Genomic DNA, 23,184 nt, shown 5'->3' on the forward strand with positions numbered 1-23,184 from the left:
TGTTCTGCCCACAAAGATAAGAAGAGGATTCTACAAATCCGTCTGTAAGATTGAGAAGGACAAAAAAAATCCAATTTAACAAAACCTTTAAAAAAAATCCATGTGAGGTGATATATCATATACCCAATGGCCCTGCCACTGTGGACTAACAGAATCAAAAGGAATCCACAAAGTGGACAAAAAAGTTTGAAAAGGTGAGTTGGCTCTCGGAAAATCTTCAAGCAGAGGGCTAGTCATAAAATTATTTGAATCTTTGGGGGCTGGTTCATTCTTTGTCCTTTTTGAATTTAATATCTACCTACGAAATAGACATTTTTTCCTATTTCTGTCATTTTATATCATATTGTGTGATATCATGTTATAGTATGTTATGATGTGTTATGTCATATCACATTCTATCACATCATTAATATATGATATTTGTTTTAAAACCTTTCCTACAAGAGCTTCAGAGGTTAAAATTAGGAATAAAGGGGTTTAGTGTCTATCCTCCACTTTATGTGTGGTAGCTGTAGGATACCCAAATAAAGCAGGTCTGCAATAGAGAGAAAAAGACAAAGTATGGAGTTATTCCAAATCATATAGCTTTGTGTCCCAAGATTCTCTTATTGTGGCAAGCTTCTTAATAGTTTCCTCTATTATTTTTCCTTGGCCACCACTCCCCAAGCATGGGGATAGCAATTTGCCCCCAGACGCTAGTTTATAACCCTGGGCAAATTACTGACCCGTCCCAAACCTCAGCTTCCTCGTCTATAAAATGGAGCTAATAATAGCATTTAGCTCACAGAGTAATTTTAAGGATATAATGAAAATTATAAATGTAAAATGTTTTGCAAATGTAAAACTACTATATAAATACAAATTGTTATTATTAGGTAATAGTCATATTTGCCATTTGAAGACTACTCTAATAATTTTCAGCTTTTAAGCTTGCTGCTTTATACTTACAGCATTATCCAGATTTGATGGGGAATTTTTTTAATGCAATGGTTTGCTGACATCTGAACAGATAAAAGCAGTGTGTTTTCTGGTTGGCAAATTTTAACCGACATTTTAATGACCTATGTTACAAAGCAAGGTAATCATTTTCTTCTAAATCTGACACCCAACTATCTGTGCCTACTAGGAATATATTTTTATTACTTATACATTCGCTTTTTATATGTAGCTCATTTGCCTTAAGTTAAGGCACTTAATGGGGTTCAGTAAATGAAGATAAAAATCAATTCTACCAAAAGCAGAGTGGAATTGTACAGTAGGCATATGCTTTGGGGCTCTCAAGATCATAAAATATTTAGAATTTGAAGGGACCATAGGGAACTTCGACTAAACTCACTCATTTTACAGATGAGGAAACAGAGGCAAAGAGTGTAAGCAAAAAACCAAGGTGTGTATACAGATTCTTGTCCTCCAAATATGGATCTATAGTAGGAGCAAAGACCTTAAATAGTTCTTGCACTCAGGCCAGAGAATTTACCCTTTGATCCACTGGTAGTGCCAGAAGGTGGAACATAGGGACAGAGCAGACAGCTATTTTCCTGCATTACTTCCTGACTTGGGATTCTAGACCCAGTTATTTCTTATGGCCAAGGGAGGAAATGATGACTATGATTAGGGAGAGCTACACTGAACACTCCTCAATAAAATAACTAAAATAAGGAGAAAAATAGAAGAAAAATGCAGACAGAAAGTTCACATTTCCTTATCTCCCATAATACATTCCTAGACACTTTGAAAATCTTAAATATTCCATTAGAGTGGTATACCAATCAACAAAGGCAAAAAAAAATTATACTATAAAATTTACAACATTTTTGCAACTTTAAAATTTTTTAATATGAAATATGCCCTCCTTTTGCCATAATCCTTTGTTTTACATAGTTGATTGCTGACTTCATAAAATTTTTGCACGTTCATTAATTTGTCTTCATGAAACACTAGATATTTGGCACAATTTTAAAAACAAGTCATTTTTCCTTATGTACTAACGGTGTTTCTCTCTTTTGAAAGATCAAGGGCTATTCACACACATGGGAACATCACCATATCCCATTTCTGACCTAGGCTTATTTGTTGTGACCCCTGCATAGGTTCAGTTTTTCCCACTATTGCTCAGAAATCTTGAACTCAAGTGATCTCCTAGCATACTCGGTAGCTGAGGACTTTAAACATGTACTGTCAGGCTCCACACATTCCATAAATTTTTCAATAGGATTTAAATTAGGCTAGTTCCCAAGCCATTTGAACATGCTTATCTCCAATTCCTAAGCAACTTCTTAAATTATGATGTATGCAGTAATTCAAAGATGTATTACATTCTCAATTTGGGAATTTCTATGATTCTGGAACAATTTTGGGTGTCAGTATATCAACATATTTATCAGAGATCATTGTTTCCTCAATGAAGATAAGATTTTCCCATTAGAAGTAAAAATATCAAACATATTTGATATGAAAACAACCCTGAGGTGTACCACTAAACACCTATCAAACTGGCTAATATGACAAAAAAATGTAAAATGATAAATGTTGGAGGGGATGTGGGAAAATTAGAACACTGAAACACTGTTGGAGCTATGAATTGACATCAGCATTCTGAATAGTAATTTGGAACCATTCTCAAATGATTATAAAATTATGCATACCTTTTTGACCCAGGAATAGCACTACTAGGTCTGTATTCCAAAGAGATCAAAAATAGAGGGAAAGGACATATGTGGACAAAAAAAAATTTTATAGCAGTTCTTTTTGTTGTTGCAAAGAATTGGAAGCAGTGTGGCATATGATTGTAATGGAATATTAAGGTGCCATAAGAAATAAAGAACAAGATGAACCCAAGAAGCCTAGAACAACATATGAAGTGATAAAAAGTGAAATGAACAGAACCAAGAGAACATTGTACACAGTAATAGCAGTAATTCATCATGGTCAATTATAAATAACTTATCAGCAATGCAAAGATACAAGATAATTCCAGGGAACACATGATGAAAAAAGAGATGACCACAATAAAATGAATTGATTGAATCTGAAAGCATATTACTTAGAATCATATTACTCCACTTTATTTCCTTCATGAATTGTTTCTTATCAAGGTTATATGTGTCTTCTTTCACAACATGAAAAACTTGAAAATATGTATTGTATAATGGCACACATAAAACCTCTATCATATTACCTGCCATTTTAGGGAGGAGGGGACAGAAGGGGTAGAGAACCTGGTTACTATAATCTTTTATAATTGATATATAACTGATATATATCTATTTTGTTTTATTGATCTACTCTTCTATTTCTTAGTACCAGATAGTTTTGATAATTACTGCTTTATAATCTAATTTGAAATCTGTTACTGTTAGAACTCTTTCAGTAACTTTTTTTCATTATTTTCTTTGATATTCTTGAGCTTTTGTTTTTCCAGCTAAATTTTGTTCTTTAGAGTCTATATTCCCAATCATATCCCCATAAGCCCATATGATCAGGCAGTTGTTTTTCTTCTGTGTTTCTACTCCCACAGTTCTTCTTCTGAATATGAATAGAGTTCTTTCTCATAAGTCCCTCAGAATTGTCCTGGATCATTTCATTGATGCTAGTAGAGAAGTCGATTACATTCGATTGTGCCATAATGTATGAATCTCTGTGTACAATGTTCTCCTGGTTCTTCTTTCACTCTGCATAAATTCCTGGAGGTCATTCCAGTTCACATGGAATTCCTCCAGTTCATTATTCCTTTGAGCACAATAGTATTACATCACCAACATATACCACAATTTGTTCAGCCATTCCCCAAATGAAGGGCATCCCCTCATTTTCCAATTTTTTGCCACCAAAAAATTTGTGGTAATTTAATTGGGATATCATTTAATAAGTAGATAAGTCTAGGCAAGATTGTAATTTTAATTATGTGAACTCTACCCACCCATGAAATTATACTCAAAGAGTTATAAATACACTTGTCCAAATAACACCACTATTAAATTTATTTCCTAAGATGATCAAGGAAAAAGGATAAGAAACCATATGATCTAAAATAGTTATAGTAGTTCTTTTTGTGATGGTAAAGAACTGGAAGGCCATCGAGGTGGTATGTGATTGTAATTGGATACTTATTATACCATAAGAAATGACAAAGATGATCACACACACATACACACGCGCACACACACACACACACACACACACACACACACACACACACACACACACACCTGGAAAGATACCTTTAGAGTGAAGTAAACAGAACCAGGAGAACATTGTACCCAGTATCAGTAGTAATATATGCTGATAAACTGTGAATAGCAATGATTTTCAACAAGGTAAGGATCTAGGACAACTCCAAGGGACTGATTATGAAAAAAGGCTATCTAAAGAAAGAACAAACATAGATTGAAATATACCATTCTTCCCTTTGCTTACTCCATGCATTTTTCTCTAGGGTAAACAATAAATCTCTTGGTTCACAACATGACCAGCAGGGAAATGTGTGTTATATGATAACATTTGTATAAACTATAGGGAGAGAAAAAGAATGAGACAGATTTGGGGGCAAAGGTAATATGGAAATTTGGCTTTTTTGAATAAGCATATACTTATAACATCACATCTTTAAAATAAAAAAAGTTATTGTTTTCCAAAGGAGTATATTAATAAAGTAATAGAAAGAAGTTTCCAAAGTGAGTTGTCTACTGCAAAATAATTTTATTTTACCTTTTCTCTTGATAAAGGACACAGATTCCTATTGTGTGTTTCATTTGAAAATATATTAAAACATTCAAATAGCTATGTAATATTTTTCCAAAAATCTTAAAAAATTACATTTCAAAAAATTTAAATGTCAAAAAAGTCAATGCAATAACTTTAACAGTCATTGAAATGTACTGTTACTATTATAATTATTTCAATTACTAAGTATTTTAATTATATTTATATATGTGTATTAAATATTAAATTTTAATTATTAATATAATCTATGCTTTTTCTCTTCTGTATTTTAATACTGTTCTAATTGGCTTGACTGCTATGGACCTCAGCCTACTCCAATCAGTCCTGTATTCAGCTACCAAAATAATCTTGCCAAAGCACAAGTTTAATGAAGTTATTTCCTTACCCAATCAATACCTTCTCTGACTCTCTATTGCCTGAAGGAAAAAAAAACATTAATTCTTTAGTTTATAATCTCACAGGATCATAGAACAGAAGGGATCTTAGAGATTATTGAGTCTAACTTTCTTTTTTTTTCTGAATGAGAAAACTGAGGTCCAGAAAAGTTAGCAATTCACTAAAGGTTATACAGATACTGAGTGGCAGAAGCAGAATTCAAATTCAGATCCTTCAAAACTCTAAGCTCAGCATAATTTCCTCTGCACCAAACACTTCCACAATCTGGCTCTAACTCTAACTCTAAATAAAAAGACTTATTTTAAATTATTCTCTTCCTGCACTCTATGTTCCAATCAAACCCAGTCATTTTCCAGTCACATCTGACTTTTTATTTGGAGTTATCCTGGCAAAGATACTGGAGTGGGTCACCATTTCCTTTTCCAACTCATTTTAAAACTGAGGAACTGAGGCAAAGAGTATTAAGTGACTTGTCCAAAGTCACACAACTAGTGTCTGAGATTGGGTTGGAACTCAGGAAGCTGAGTGTTCTGGACTTCAGGCCCACCCTATCCATTGTGTCACCTAGCTACTGTTCCCAAACTCAGAACTACATTTCTCAACCTATAATGTGAAAATAAGACATCCTTTCTTCTTAGAACATGCTACTTCTTCACTCTCACTTTTTAGAATTCTTTTTTTCAAGGTTCAGTTCAACTCTCAGCTCCTCCAGATCTCTCAGAGTATTAGAATTTTCTTCCTTCTCATATATTACCAGGATAAAATTTCTGGTGTTTTTTTTCATTGTTTCCTTTATTCCTTATTTTGTATTATTATCCATGGTGGTATAGTATGGTTCAGTAGAAGATACATTTCTCAAAGACAAAGACAGCTTGGATTTTTGCCTTGCTATCCTTAGCACCTAAGAAAGTGTCTTGCATATAGTAGATTCCCAATAAATATTTTGTTGATTTTACTTGACTTGACTAATGATAACAGTGCAGATCTTCTAATGATTTAGCTACTAGATAGAGTGCTGGTCCTAGAGTCAGGAAGACCTCCTGTCAAATATGGCCTCAGCTATTTATTAGCTATAACACCTACCTCCCCAAGTTGTGAGGATCAAACAAGGTAACATTTGTAAAAAGGACATAGAATATCAAATTGCTTACCATATCAGGGAAGAGGAAAAGGAGGGAAGGAGAGAACATGAACTTTTTCAAATGAATGTTAAAAATTGTTTTTACATGCAATTGGGAAAAAATAGAATATTATTTTTAAAAAGAAAAGCAAATAGTGCTTGGCATATAATAAGTGCTATATTTTACTATAGGTATTCTTTGCTATAATCATAATTATTATTAACTAACATTTTCATGAGCACTTTAAAATTTGCAAAGGGCTTTATAAAAATTATCTCATTTTGTCTATGATGAAAATATTTTGGGGGCAGCTGGGTAGTTCAGTGGATTAAGAGCCAGGTCTAGAGATGGGAGGTCCTAGGTTCAAATCTGGTCTGATAATTCCCAGATGTGTGACCTTGGGCAAGTTACTTGACACCCATTGCCTAGCCCTTACCACTCTTCTGCCTTGGAGCCAATACACAGTATTGATTCCAAGATGGAAGGTAAGGGTATAAAAAAAAGAAAATATTTTAATGATAATTGCACAGGATAGGAAGACATGGAAGAAATCATGCTTTGTACTGACAAAGGCAAAACAACCACAACAATGAAATCATATTCCATCTAAATATTGAATTAAGAAATATCTTATATGTATTCTAAATATGACACCATGGCACTTTTTAAAATGTAAGTTATGAAGATAGAGTGCCTAAAATCATTTCAAAGGGAACCTAGGGAATCCGAATTGCCGTAGACAACAATTGGACCTTGCTTAATGAGATAGTTACTTTCACAAGTAGGTGTTATAAACTGAATTTATATAAGTTATTATATTTTAAACTTATTACCAACTACATAGAGCAGTGCTGTGGAAAATTCTTTTGCAAAGCAAAAAAATTGTCATGTAATTATTCATCCCTTAATTTATTGTTTTTATTGTTTGGATTTCCTTTTTTTTTAAGCCAAGAATGACTGCAGACTTAAACCTACTAAAACCAACTATGTCTTTCCTTTTGTTTACTTCCTTTTTTCAATATATTATTTCCTCGCTAACTTAGTTGTAGAATTTCCCTCTCTCTCTCTCTCTCTCTCTCTCTCTCTGTCTCTCTCTGTCTCTCTCTCTCTCTCTCCTCATCTCCATGTCTGTGTCTCTGCCTCTCTGATATCATGCACATACAGACACATACACATGCTCACACATTTTTATTCTTCTTTCTTTCTGCCTCATCAAACTAGTCAGAATAAATCTGGCCTAAAAAAACCTATTTTCTATATAATTGAATAAAAATATATTATCATATTCTCAGTATTTTTTATTTTAAGCTGAAAGGAATCAAAACGGTCATCTAGTTCAATCCCTTCATTTCATAGAAGAAAAAAAAACTGAAGCCCAGAAAGGTTACCTAAGTAGTCGTGCTGGATTTTGATTTGAATGCTCTAAACCCAAATGGATTTCTTCCATGTCTTCTTATCCTGTACAATTATCATTAAAATATTTTCTTTTTTTTTTTAACCCTTAACTTCTGTCTTAGAATCAGTACTGTGTATTGGTTCCAAAGCAGAAGAATGGTAAGGGCTAGGCAATGGGGGTTAAGTGATTTGCCCAGGGTCACACAGCTGGGAATTATGAGGTCAGATTTGAACCTAGGACCTCCCATCTTTCCACCATACCAAGCTATTTGTGCTCCTCCATTTTATCTGCTTCCTGTCTTGGTCGCCTCCCAATATAGGTTGAGGGTGGAGGATTGGATATTATTGTTAGGGGGGAAGAGGGTACACATATCATCACCTGCTTTTCTTAAAAAACTTAAAAAAAGAGACTTCATACTCTACCCCGACCCTCCTCTTCCATTCATTTAGGAAGCTTCCTAAGACTCTCCTTGAGATCACAAAGGTTTTGAAAAACCACAAAACTAGAATATTGTGGGCATGTAGGAGACACTCGGATTCCTCTCATTTCTGATGACCTGCTAAACATTTTCTGTAAGGAGGCAACAAGGTAGCACAGTGGGTGGAGTCTCGGATCTGGATTCAGGAGCAATTACGTTCATATCTGGCCCCAAAGACTAGCTCTGTGACCTTGGGCAAATCACTCAATTTCTGCTTGGTCAGTTTCCTCAACTGTGAAATGGGAGTCATAAACACCTACACTGCAGGGTCACTGAGATAATCAAATTACATAGTATTTATAAAGGGTTAGCACAGTGAGTGGCACTTAGTAGATACTCTATAAATGCTTATTCCCTTCATGATGAACCAGCAGCACTTGCTGAGAGCAAAGTCCAGTCCACAGCTACTACATTTCTCTGCTACCTTTCCAGAGAACAGTTCTGGGAAATTGTCTTTCTATATTTTTTCTAGAATCTATATTTTAATTCCATAATCTATATATTTTAAAAAATCTATATTTTAAAATTAAATCTTTCCTTTCAGTTTCTCAGAGCAACAGAAAAAAGCGGGGTGGAGAGGCTATAGGGAAAACAGAGACCAGTCCTATTGTAACCATTTTGCTTCTTTTTCTTTTCCTTAAGTATTATGCTATTGGATCCTATTAATCAATTAACAAAGATTCTTTCTAAGTCTAGGAAACTTGACCTTAGGAGAAAAGGCTTGTCCAATTTTAGACTGGGGTGGGGATAAGCCAATTAGAAAAAGAGAAAGTTTATTTTTAGTCATTTCTGTACGGATTTCAGAAATTACTTACTAGATGCCATTTGAAGTTAGAGAGAGCTCATAAAACGATCTTGGACCAAACAATGCTGAAGATTAGTGTGGTGGCTGAAGGCCTTTTTTTCATTTGAATCTGAACCTGAAGTACCTGATCAACAGAAAATCACATCACATAAGCCTGTCCCGCATATGTATAATAGCCTCCCTAGACCTACTGGAGGGGTGCCCATTCTAGAACTGTCTCTTTGTTTTTGCTCTCAAGATACTTAATGATTCAAATCGGGAAAGACTCCTGTGTTTAATTATGCTTTTCCCCTTGCTGGGGTTTCTTTTTCTCAGGGTAGATTTCCAACAGGGAATTATTATAGACAAAAAAATGAGAGTAACATTTCCAAATGACTCTAGGCTGGCCATTCTTTGATCCTCCCACTTAAGTTTTGATCAGTTCAGGATACTTACCTTTAAAATATTTCAATAAGACTATTTAATTTATACAATCATTACAAAAATTGATGCAACAGAAAAAAATTCACATTTTCTTACAATAGGGTATACAATACAATACAATACAATAGGTTATTGCCTTCACAAGTTACTTTTCTTTGAGAACTCTGCTTGAAATTTCTCCCAAGCTAGTCTTATCTTTCTTTAATTTCATCAGTAACATTTACATTGTAAATAGGCCATGAACACACACTGCTGGGTGCTTTCCAGATGAGCGTCTACGATTTTTTATTGCCGGTTAATTCATGTGAGGCAAGCTTTTAGACAACATCTCAAAGTTAATGACCGTGTACCAGAGGTGTCAAACTAATACCTGCACCGGTAAACCAGAATAACATGTAATTGGGAAATATTTGACAAAATAGACAAAAATGCAACATAGATCATATTAATTGGTGATGTTATGAGCCAATATGCAGTCCACAGGGATTATTTCCATTTGAGTTTGGTTCAATGTAGAACACTGAACATTGCTCCCTTCCATAAGCTATAGATTTCTATCCCTCATATCTTGCAAATAAATGAATGCGTGTCTTTAGTTATGATAGGCTAAGACAGTGAGGACAGAATACAGAACAGGGTCTTGAATCAGTTTCTTCTTTATCTAATCTCATAGCACTCTGTACTCTAAAGCACGCAGCATTCTAATCTATATCATATTTATTTGCATACATGTTAAAATGCCTCTCCTAGAATGAAAACATCTTGAAAGCTGGAATATCCCATATTGTTTATCTTTGTCTTTCCTCCTGTGTTTAGTGCAGTGCGTTGCACATAGTAACAATGACAAAAATCACATTTGTAATAGTGTTTGATAATTTACTATGTGCTTTCATTGATAGAGCAAAACGCAACCTTGAAAGCGGTCCTTAAAGTGCTTCCCAGGCATATGTAAAATCATGTAAGATTCTTGGAAGTATTCACATAGGTCTTGGGACAGAGTGTGAAGCTGATGACTTCATGCAACCTTGCCTCATTTAAATCCAATTTCTGCACAATTCAAGACAGGTTTTTAAGGTTTTTTTAAGGTTAAATTTTAAGGTTTACACACCTCAGGATACCATCGGTCCCTTTGAAGATGAACGATGTACAAAAACAACACCTTTCTTTAATGATCTTTGTTTAATGTTCAATGATGATTATCTGCTTCAGTACCTAGAATAGGGAAACATTTGCTAAAAAAAAATATTTGCCATTGTCACAAAGGGTATTCAGCACATAGTCTAAACGAAAGACATATTGCCTATAGATGGTAAGTTACTCCTCTGTAGATGATATATTAATTGTATAAAGCCCTGGTTGGCACAGAGATAAGTCTATAACTTTTCAAAAAAGGGACTAAACAAAAAAGGCCAGTCTGGGAACATAGCTTACAGAAGCCTTCCAAAGAATTAGTTGAACATTCCTGAAAATGATAAACAGTATATATCTCAAACCCTCAGTAACCAATATCTGTAATGAATATAAACTACCTTCCCAATAAAATCAGGGGTGAAGCAAGGGTGTCCTATCACCATTACTATTCAATATTGCACTAAAAGTGCTGGCTATAACAATAAGAGAAGAAAAAAGGAATCAGAATAGGCAATGAAGAAATAAAACTATCACTTTTTTGCAGATGGTAGGATGATAGGCTTAGACAGTCCTAAAGAGTTGTAAGGATAATTTTAGGGTTGTGACCTAAACTAAATTAATTTTGGTCACCAGGGAATATCCCAAATAAAATACCCAAGTCAGCTGGAAATTTATGGTGATTTTAGTTAATATAGAGGAAAGAAATTAAGGAGAAGGGAGAGGGAAATGTGTAGGATTTTTCCTGCCTGGCCTGTGCCAGGGGGAGTTCAAATTAGTGGCTTTTAAGAGGATAGTGTTGAAAAGTAAAAGAGAAAGGAATCAGCCTAAACTCCAAGAGAGCTCAGCTAATATGCCTCACTGGAACTAGCTACTCAGCTTCTCCCAGTATAGTATCAAGAAAAACTCACCACCAAACCGGACAATAGCTGCCAGCATGCCAAGATGTTGGAACACTTAGCTTGCTGCCAGCCAGAGCCACCTCTCCAGGGAAAGAGGCCCAAGAGAGGAAGTGATGCAAAATATATAGACTGTTTTACATCACTTTCCTGTGTCTCATCTGTACCAATGGTGGTTTAAGCTTGACTTAGGACAGCCCAGGGGTCTGCCAGCTATTTCTGATTTGTCATTTGCTAGCACATGTCTATCAAAGGCCATCCTCCTAAATACTTAATCCTTAAATATGGGTGTAGACATTCCTGATTTTGTTAGACTAAATAGGGTGGAGAAATGTAAAGTTCACAGACTCAACTAAAAAAAACTAATTGAAATAATTAAAAGCCTTAGCAAAGTACAAGTACATAAAATAAATCCACATAAATCATCATCATTTCTTTATATTACTAACAAATCCCAGCAGCAAGAGTTAGAAAAAGAAGTTCCATTTAAAATAATTGTAGATAATATAAAATACTTGGGTGTCTAGCTGCAAAGACAAACCTAGGAATTATATGAATACAATTATAAAACTTTTTTTTTACAAAAATCAAGTTAGATCTAAGCAATTGGAAAAATGTTAATTAATCTTGGGTTGGTTGAGCCAATATAATAAAAATGACAACTCCACCTAAATTCATCTATTAATAGTTACTACCATTAGCAAATTAAAGAATCATAGAAGAGTCTACCTATCAAGATTACAGATATGACCAAACAAGAAATAGCATTATAACATATAAAATGGATAATTTTGATTATATTAAACAAAAAGTTTTTTGCACAAACAAAACCAAGCAACCAAGATTAGAAGAAAGCTGGGGAGAAATTTTTATAGCAAGTATCTCTGATACAGGCCTTATTTTTCATATAGAGAGAGAACTGAGTCAATTTTATAAAAATACAAATAATTCCCCAATTGATTGTCAAAGGACATGAATAGGCAGTTTTCAGATGAAAAAATCAAGGTTATATATAATCACATTTAAAATGCTCTAAAAATCACTCTTGATTAGAGAAATGCAAATTAAAACAATCCCGAGGTACCACTTTATACTATCATATTGGCTATGAGAGAAAAGGAAAATAATAGATGCTGGAGGGGACATTACAAAACTGAAACACTAATGCACTGTTAGGGGAATTGTGAACTGATCCAACTATTCTGAAGAATGATTTGGAATTATGTCCAAAGAGCTTTAAAACTGTGCATACCATTTGATCCAGCAATATCTCTTCTAGGTATATATACCAAAGAGATTTTTAAAAAGCAGGGAAGGATCTATTTGTATAAAAATATTTATAGCAGTTTTGTGATGGCAAAATATTGGAAACTGAGGAGATGGCCATCAATTGGGGAATAGCTAAACAAGTTGTGGTATATGATTGTAGTAGAATACTACTGTGCTATAAAAAGTGATGTGAAGAATGATTTAAGGAAGATCTGGAAAAACCTCCATAAATTGATGCAAAGTGAAGTAAACAGAACCAGAACATTGTACATAGTAACAGTAATATTATGTGATGAACATTTATGAATGAGTTATCTATTCTTAGCAATACATCTTATTACAATAAATTATCAAAGAAAGCTGCCCTAATATTCTTGAACAAGAGAAGAAAATAGAAATTGAAAGAATCCACAGATCACCTACTGAAATAAATACCCAAATGAAAACTTCCAGGAATATTACAATCACATTCCAGAACTCCCAGGAAGGAAATAGTGTAAGCAGCCAGAAAGAAACAATTTAAATATCATATACTCACAGTCAGGATTACCCAGGATTTAGTTGCTTCTATATTAAAGGACAGGAAGACTTGGAATATTATATTCCATAAGGCAAGGGAACTGGGTTTACAACCAAGAATCACCTACCCAGAAAAACCGAATATATTCTTCCAGGGGGAAAAAATAGTCATTTAATAAAACAGAATATTTCCAAGCATTCCTGATAAAAAGAACAGAACTAAACAGAAAATTTGATGTTCAAATATAAGATTGAAGATAAGCATGAAAAGATAAACAAGATAGAGAAAGTGTAAGTATTGATAAGCTCAAACTGTTTATATTACTATATGGAAAGATGATATATATAATCTTAAAATTTTTATCATTATTAGGGCAGTTTTAAGGAGTATACTTAAGCAGAGGGTGTAGAAGTAAATTGGTCAGGATAACATGATATCCATAAAACATTAAGGATTGAAAAAAGAGGATTGCACTGTGAATAAAGGGAAGAGAGAGATAGAATGAGATAACATCTCACCTAAATAGGCATGAAAAAAACTATTAAGAGTAGACAGGAGGATGAGGGTGCTGACAGGCAATACTTAAACATTGTCCTCACTGATATTGGCTCAGAGAGAGAGAGTAACAACTATACTCATTTGGATATAAAAATCTATTTAACCCTATGGAGAACTAAGAGAAGAGTAAGAAGTGGGAGGGCATTAATAGAAGGGAAGGTGAAGTGGAAGAGGCAGTGGTTAAAAGTAAAACATTGTGAGGAGGGATAATGAAAAATGAGATGAAACTGAGATACAGAGAATTCAAAAGTTTTGTCTAGAGTCACATAGCTAGTAAGTGTCTGAGATCTTTGCCAAAATATATTATCTATTTCTGTTGGAAACACTTTTAAAAATATATAGAAATAAAGTGATATTTCCTCAGTGTAGTAAAACCCTATCTAAAACTGAGCCAGCTTTCTATATGATGGAAATAAACTAGAGGCCTTTTCAATAAGATCAGTACCAAAAAAAGAATAGCCATTATCATCACTATGGTGCAATATAATGCTTGAAATGCTAATTTCAAAATTTAATTCAAAAAATAATTTCAAAAAGACAATTTTAAAAATTGAAGGAATAAGCAGAGAAACCAGAAAAAAATTATTTCTTACAGACAATAAAACAGTCTATACAGAGAAATCTAGATATTCAACTAAAAATTAATTTAAATAATTACTATAGCAAAATAGAAATCCATAAAAAAAATCCACACAAATCAGCAGTCTTTCAGAATGGTACCAAAAAAACTTATCAAGTAGCGATAGAAAAAGAAATGCCATTCAAAATATCCACAGAATGCATAAAATGTTTGGGAGTCAAGCTATGACATGAATGAATATTATAAAGTATATTAATGGAACTACAAAACACTATTATAGAAACAAAGACAGATTGAAGTAATTATAGAAGCATTAATTACTCATGATTGAGTCATGCCAGTAGAATAAAAATGTCAGTTTCACCTAAAATATACACATAATTTGTAATTTCATATAAATTTTTCTGTTCATGTATATAGATGCTCTTTTTCTGGTATTCATTAAATTGAGAAGAAAAGAATTTAAAGTGTAAATATGAAAAACATTGGGGAATATACATAGTTTTGATAAGTATAAATAACATCCTCTTTCAAAGAAATGTAATGTGAGCCCAAGTCCATTTTTATTGTGTTATCAACATCAGGCATTTTATAAAGGTAAATATACATTTTGTTCAGTTAATTTCTCCATATATATAAGATTACAAAGTCTCTCATGTATGCTCTTCAATTAAAAGTTCACAAAGGAATTAAGTAACTTTCAAAATTCACTTGCTTTCCAAGTTAACCGTATTATGGCAGGCTTTTACTGTTATTAAATGTTACTAGGTTTCAAATGACATGATTTGCCATATAAAAGGGGCTGGCTCTCCTCCATATACAAGAAAACTCTGCATACATGACATGATAGAAAGTGATTGATGTGTTGGACATATTGATCTTACTCAGGAGAATATCCTTCCAGAGACTCTAATGTTAATATTTTGCTTGTTCAATGGATATTACTGAAATTTATTTTCTGTTAGATCAATGGGTTAGAGGACCATATTAATGAGAGAATGTGTACACCAACTTTATTTCTTCCATTGATACAGGCAATGGCCCTGGCAATGTTCTTGCAAATATAGTAATTCAAAAAAAGGATGTGTATAATATTGCATATGGATTCTTCCAGAGACACTCATGTTAATATTTTGCTTGTTCAATGAATATTACTCAGTGTCCTTTTTTGTTAGTTCAGTGGGTTAGAGGGCCATGTTAATAAAAGAATGGTCATGGGTTTGATCCTTGCATACACTAATTTTATTTCCTCCATAGACACAGACAATTGTCCTGGAGGTGTTCTTGCAAATATGTTATTGGTTATCCACAAAGGAATGTATATAATATTACATACGGATTGAATCTAATAAACATGTGTTAAATATGTTTAAAGTGTAAGACACTATGCTATCTACAGAGAAAAAGACAAAAGAGTCCTTCAGTGCAAGGAACTTCAATTCAACCAGAAGGACACAATATATGTACAAATATACAAATGCATACACATACTCACCTGTGTGCATATGTATATGTGCATATATATATATACAATTTTCTTTGTATTGTGTATGTATGTATATATATATATATATAGGCATTATTACCACTATGATTCAATATAATACTTGAAATGTTAATTATAGCAAAAATATATTATATATATATATATATATTTTAAAATATATACAATTTACCTTTAACTGTGTGTATATATATATATATATAGCCATTATCACTGGGGGTGTATGGGGTACTCAGGGAGGGGTAGTATCTCTGGTAGGGAAGGCTTCTCGTGCCCTCCTAGGGCAGCTCTCCAGCCTCTGACCCCCACCTAACACCCAGCTCTCACTTGTGGCTCCCAGTAGCTGCTAGCATGCAGCAGCTGGCCACACCCCGGGCATCGGCTTCGACAGGCAGGATAAACCTTGTGAGGGTAGCCATCGGGTCATCGACCCCTGGTGAACCAGGACTTTGCTCACCCAGCATGTGAAGACTGCTTCGGCAGAACAGGGGGAAGAAACCAATAAGAAGGTTCAACAGCTGAGATGGTGACGCAGCAAAGCACTGTGGAATGCTTAGGGCGTGTTGGAGCACAAAAGACAACATGGCCATCCAATGTAGCTGAGGAAGTCTCCAGGTGTAACGACTTTTCGTGCCACTGGACCCAGGCTTCCAATGCCGAGAGAGTGGGACTGTCTCTGTGCATCGACTTTCCCACTTAAATCTCCTTCACACACAAGTATCTTTGTGCACACTCATCTATCCTAACCCCGTCCACCCTCTTCAAGACCTGCGGAGATGGGGGAGTGGCGAAGCAACAGGTGGAGGTGACCACTGGCAGTTGTAGTCACGATCCTGCACGTAGGTGGCCCACGGACCAGTGGTCGCTCTGCCCTGTAGGACAGCAGGGACGTTCGGCAGCATCCTGGGCGACTGAGCAGCCCTCTCTAGGACAGCACTGCTCACCCTAATCAAGGGAGGGGACTAGAAAAGGTGTCCCAAACATTGCCTGCCCTACAAACACCCGGTCAGCACACCGTGGCTGGCAGGTCATCCCTTTAAGCGGTCAAAATCAAAAGAAACAAAATACAAAGAAACTCCTCCTAGGAGCATGGAACATCAGGACATTACTTGACAGAGAGAATACCCCAAGACCTGAGAGAAGAACAGCTCTAATCGGTAAAGAACTGGCGCGATATAACATCAACATTGCAGCCCTAAGTGAAACACGCTTACCAGAAGAGGGATCACTCAGCAAACCCACCACTGGATACACCTTCTTCTGGAAAGGTAGAGCCACAAATAAAGACAGAATTCACGGTGTTGGCCTGGCCATCAAGACCAGTTTGCTCAAACAGCTGCCAGACTTGCCTGTGGGCATCAGCGAGAGGCTCATGAAGATCCGTTTGCCTCTCAGCAAAGACCGGTATGCCACAATCATCAGCGCATATGCCCCAACACCGACCAGCACAGAGAAGACCATTGAGCAGTTCTGCTCTGACCTGGGTGCCGTCCTGCCCTCAGTGCCCACAAATGACAAGCTGATACTACTGGGAGACTTCAACGCCCGCGTTGGCCAGGACCATGAAAGATGGAAAGGAGTGCTCGGCAAACATGGCGTGGGCAAAATGAACAACAACGGCCTAATGCTACTCAGCAAATGCTCAGAATTCGAACTCACCATCACGAACACTGTGTTCAGAATGGCAAACAAATATAAAACAACGTGGATGCACCCACGAACAAAACAGTGGCATCTCATTGACTACATCATTGTACACCGGTGAGACATCCAGGATGTACAGATCACCAGAGCCATGAGAGGAGCTGAATGCTGGACAGACCACCGATTGGTTAGAGCGACTCTTCAAATGCGCATTGCGCCTCGCCATCCAAAACAGTTCGCCCAGACAGTTCGCGCATTTTACAATGTGAGTCGTCTTAGAGATCCATCGTATTTGCAAACATTCCAGTCCTGCCTGGACGACAAGCTGTCTGCCAAGGGACCACTCACTGGAAGCTCAACCGAGAAATGGAACCAGTTCAGAGACGCAGTGAAGGAAACATCAAAGGTAGCCCTAGGCTCCAAACAACACAACCACCAGGACTGGTTCGACGAGAACAACACTGCTATTGAAGACCTATTGAGCAAAAAGAACAAAGCCTTTATGGAGTGGCAAAATAACCCAAACTCTGCTCCTAAAAAGGACAGATTCAAGTCTCTCCGAGCCACGGCGCAGCACGAGATCAGGAAGATGCAAGACCAATGGTGGGAAAAAAAGGCAGAAGAAATCCAGTGTTTTGCTGATACGAAAAACTACAAACAATTTTTCAGTGCCCTCAAGACTGTCTATGGGCCATTAAAACCCACCACCACTCCCTTGCTATACTCTGACGGTGACACTCTCATAAAAGATAAAAAGGCATCAGCAACAGGTGGAAAGAACACTTCAGTCAGCTTTTCAACCGACCCTCTTCAGTCGACCAAAATGCCCTTGACCAGATCCCCCCAAACCGCACCATTGAACAACTTGACGTCCCTCCTTCAATAGAGGAGTCCAAAAAGCCATTCAACAAATGAGTGCAGGCAAGGCACCTGGTAAAGACGGGATCCCAACCAAGGTGTACAAGGCCTTAAATGGAAAGGCGCTCCAGGCATTCCACATAGTGCTGACCAGCATATGGGAAGAGGAAGACATGCCCCCAGAACTCAGAGATGCCTCCATCGTAGCCCTATACAAGAACAAAGGCTCACGAGCAGCCTGTGACAACTACAGAGGCATCTCACTACTCTCCACTGTTGGAAAGATCCTCGCCCGTGTTTTACTCAACAGACTCCTGTCATCTGTTTCAGAGCAGAACCTGCCTGAATCACAATGTGGCTTACGACCAGATCGCAGCACCATCGACATGGTCTTCACAGTGAGGCAAATGCAGGAAAAATGCCTTGAGCAGAACCTGAGTCTCTGCATTGTCTTCATAGACCTGACGAAGGCGTTCGACACAGTGAACAGGGATGCATTGTGGGTGATTCTCAGCAAGTTCGGTTGCCCAGCAAAATTCATCAAACTGATCCAGCTCTTTCATGTCGACATAACAGGGGAAATCCTATCTGGTGGAGAGACTTCCGATCACTTCAACATCTCCAATGGCATGAAACAAGGCTGTGTCCTTGCTCCGGTTCTATTCAACCTATTTTTCACCCAAGTATTACGAAATGCTGTGATGGATCTAGACCTGGGCATCTACATCAAATACCAGTTGTATGGCTCACTATTCGACCTTCGCCGCTTGACTGCAAAAACAAAGACAATAGAGAGACTCATCCTGGAAGCTCTCTTTGCAGATGACTGTGCTCTCATTGCCCACCAAGAAAATCATCTTCAAACCATTGTGGACAGGTTCTCCACCGCAACAAAACTGTTTGACCTAACTATCAGCCTCAGCAAAACAGAGGTGCTGTTCCAACCTGCACCAGGGAGGCCAACGAACCAGCCATGCATTACAATCGATGGCACACAGCTTTCTAACGTCAACACTTTCAAGTACCTGGGCAGCACCATCGCCAATGACAGGTCCCTAGACCATGAGATCAATGTCAGGATCCAAAAGGCCAGTCAGGCACTCGGGCGGCTGCGCTCCAAAGTCCTCCAACACAGCGGTGGAAGCACTGCGACAAAGCTCAGAGTGTACAACGCAGTGGTCCTCAGCTCGCTGTGACAAGGAAATCACTTTAAAAGACTGATATATATTAATTTAAGGTCACCAAGGAATTCAGCTATGTAATTCCTAAATGAAAACTCAAGTCAGCAGTCAATCTTTTATGGAATTTAATTACAATAGGAGGAAGAAAGGAATTAGAGATAGAGAGAGAGGGGGAGAGAGAAAGGGGAGAGAAGGGAATAGGGCTTAAATACCCCTTCTGTTTAGGCTGGGCCAAAAGGCCCAAGCCCTTAGATAGCTGGGGCAAAGAAAAGAGATCAGTCCCTATTACTCACGTGACCAAAATGGAGAAACAGTCTCAGAGGCCCCACCTTCAGCTTCCTTCAGAGCAAGCTTCTCAGAGCACACTCCAACCACTCAGACAAACTCCTCAACCACCACCCTGAGTCTTCAGAGCCCTCTATCTTTAAGGAAACCTTCAAAGTTCCCTCCCCTCAGTTCTCACATCTACCAATCACTGTCCATCAATTTCCCTGTGCCAATGGAGGCTCTAGCTTAACCCAGGACCGCCCAGAGGTCTCTGGCTTTGCACATGTCTGTTGAAGGTCATATTTTCAAATAATTAAATCTTTGATCCTTTGCTACAGCCCTTCCTAAATCCTGTTAACCTGAGTGGGGTAGAGATTGGAATAATTAAATTTTGATCTATGCTGCAGCCCTTCTTCAATCCTGTTAGGACTGAGTAGGGTGGAGATTGATTCCAAGTATCTCCATTATATCAATTCTAAAATCAATCATGACTCAAAGAAATTCCTGTTCTATGCTTAAGCATAAATCAAAGTCCTTTCCATTGTTCAGCAAAAGGTTTCTGTCCTAAAGTAATCTTAAGAAGGGAGAAGGAGGAAACTCTCATGCCAATGGGGTTCACATTCCAATAGCCAAGACCCACTATCAATAGGAAATTTTTCAAGTATGAAATTTCCCAATGGTGAAATTTCCAACATTTATAAGTCTAAGAAATTTTGAGGTTTACATCGCTCCTGTACGGTTGTGAGACATGGACACTGTACAGGAAGCACATGAAACAGCTGGAGCAATTCCACCAATGCTCCCTCCGGTCAATCATGAGGATGCAATGGCAGGACCGAATCACCAATCAGGAAGTCCTCAACAGAGCCAACTCCACCAGCATTGAAGTCACGGTCCTCAAAACCCAGCTACGATGGTCTGGACACGTCATCCGCATGGACCCACAGCGAATACCAAGACAGGTATTCTACGGTGAACTGTCAGCTGGACTCAGGAAACAAGGCCGATCAAAGAGAAGATTCAAGGATCAGCTAAAGTCCAACTTGAAGTGGGCTGGCATCACACCAAAGCAACTAGAACTCGCTGCCTCTGTCAGAAGCAGCTGGCGAACCCACATTCACCATGCCGCCACCACCTTTGAAGATGAACGACGTCAACGTCTTGCCGCTGCGCGTGAACGCCGACACCAGGCCACAGCCGCACCTCCCGTAACAATTGGCATCCCATGCCCCATGTGCTACAAACTGCGCCTCAGCCTTTGGACTCCAAAGCCACATGAGGGTACATCAATAGATGATAATGCACAAAGACAATAGTCATTCTCGGTCACCGAGAGACTACCACCCCATTATCACTGATTCAATATAATACTTGAAATGCTCATTATAGAAAATATATATACATTATATATATTTTAAAATATATACAATTTACCTTTAACTGTGTGTATATATAGATATATAGCCATTATCACTGATTCAATATGATGCTTGAAATGCTCTTTATAGCAAAAATATATATATTTTAATATACAATTTACCTTGTACTGTATATGTATATATATTTAGCCATTATCATCAATATAATTCAATATAATGCTTGAAATGCTAATTATAGCAAATATATACATTATATATTTTAAAATATATACAATTTACAAGGCAAATTGTAAATATATATGTATACACACACATACATACACAGTACAAGGTAAATTGTGATGATTTCAGTGCTAATAGCTCAAAGGATCAGAGGAGGCTTCACAAATGTGATACCTGAATTGACTCTTGGTAGCATCAAATTTAAGAAAGATCCAGTAAGCCAGTAGAATTGTATTCAATATATAATATGAGGCAAGCGTAGCATAATATTTATTTCATACAGACAAAAGATATGCCTACCATAAAACATTTACAAGCACCAATTGACAAAAGAAGACCTAAACCGAACAAGCAGCAATAGTCATGACCACTAAACTCTGCTGGAGGCTGCTAGAGCCCAGAAACAGGAAGCAGCTTCTAGGATTGGTGCCTGGCTAGTTTATATTTCACTTCAGCTCTTCATAATATCCCTCAAAGGCTGTATCTTCTGACATGTCAGGCCAGGATGAGTTCATCCTCTTAGTGGTGATCATCTCCAAGAGGAACTCCATAGCAGTTTGGCCCCACTCCAAAAAAAATAAGGATGTCCAAATTTCTTGAATTCACATGGCAGATTCCATGCCTGTACACATGCTTCTTCATATAATATGAGAAAAGAACAAGAAGTACTAAATCGAAAAGGCAGTCTCCAAAACCAGAATTGGGCTCACATTTATAGGTAGGATTTGGTCTTTAGTTGCCATGTGCTCCCTGCCACATTATAACTAGGATTCTGGGAAGGAGGATGTGCTCCCCTTTCTATTAACCCTTTAGAGTATGTCCCAGGGTCAGTCAGTTAATTAACTAGCCTTTAAGTGCCTTTTCCACGCCAGGTACTATGCAAAGTGCTGAGTTTGCACCAAGTAAAAAGGAAGGCCAAAAATAAATTTAAAAATAGTCCCTGCTCTCAAGAAGCTCTCATTCTAATAGAATATTAAATATAAAGATGGATGTGAGGGATTTTGTGGAGGTGGAAAAGACATAACCTAGCAATATAACATGGGTATGAGGTATATATATTGGGAGAATAATGAGTCAGAAATAATTAAAACTATCCATTGACCCCGACCTCCTAGTTTTTCTTCACATAAGACATTTCCTGCCACCCCACATTTCTACTAGATGCTCCTGACTCCTGGGAATCTCTCCTTTCCTATCTCCACCTCCTGGCTTCTCTGGCATCCTTCCAATCTCAGCTAATTCTGTAAGAAGCCTTTTTCAGTCTTCCTTAAGGTTCATTCTTTCCCTCTGAGATGACCTCCAATTTATCCCATATTAGTATATTTATACATAGTTGTTTGAGTGTTGTCTCTCCCATTTGACTGAGCTCCTTGAGAGTAGGGAGCATTTTATTATGTTCCCAACACTTAGCACAGTCTGTCATGTAATAGACATCTTATATGCTTGAGGACTTGACTTGACTATAAGGTTTTCTTAAAGAAGGCTATATTCAGTCCAAAAGGATTTTTTAGGTGTTTCCCCCTCATACATGGTTACAACACTATTTAAATACACACACACACACACACACACACACACACACAGAGGACTACTAGTACCTCTGAACTCTATCTTCTTTTCCTGGGAAAATAGGAATTTCAAAGCTCCTTACTGAAATGGGCACCCTAATGACATGCCTCCAAACATTTGCAGATTTGCATAATGTCCATCTTATTAGGTTGTGTACTTATTTCAATGCACTGTGATTCCCAAGTCTTTGAAAGTGCACTCTTTAAAGTGAACACATCAGAATAAACTAAAATTTGCAATTAGCTCCCTTGAAGACATGAGAGGC

This window comes from Monodelphis domestica, chromosome 1 (genome assembly GCF_027887165.1).
Source record: "Monodelphis domestica isolate mMonDom1 chromosome 1, mMonDom1.pri, whole genome shotgun sequence".
Classification (NCBI taxonomy): Eukaryota; Metazoa; Chordata; class Mammalia; order Didelphimorphia; family Didelphidae; genus Monodelphis; species Monodelphis domestica.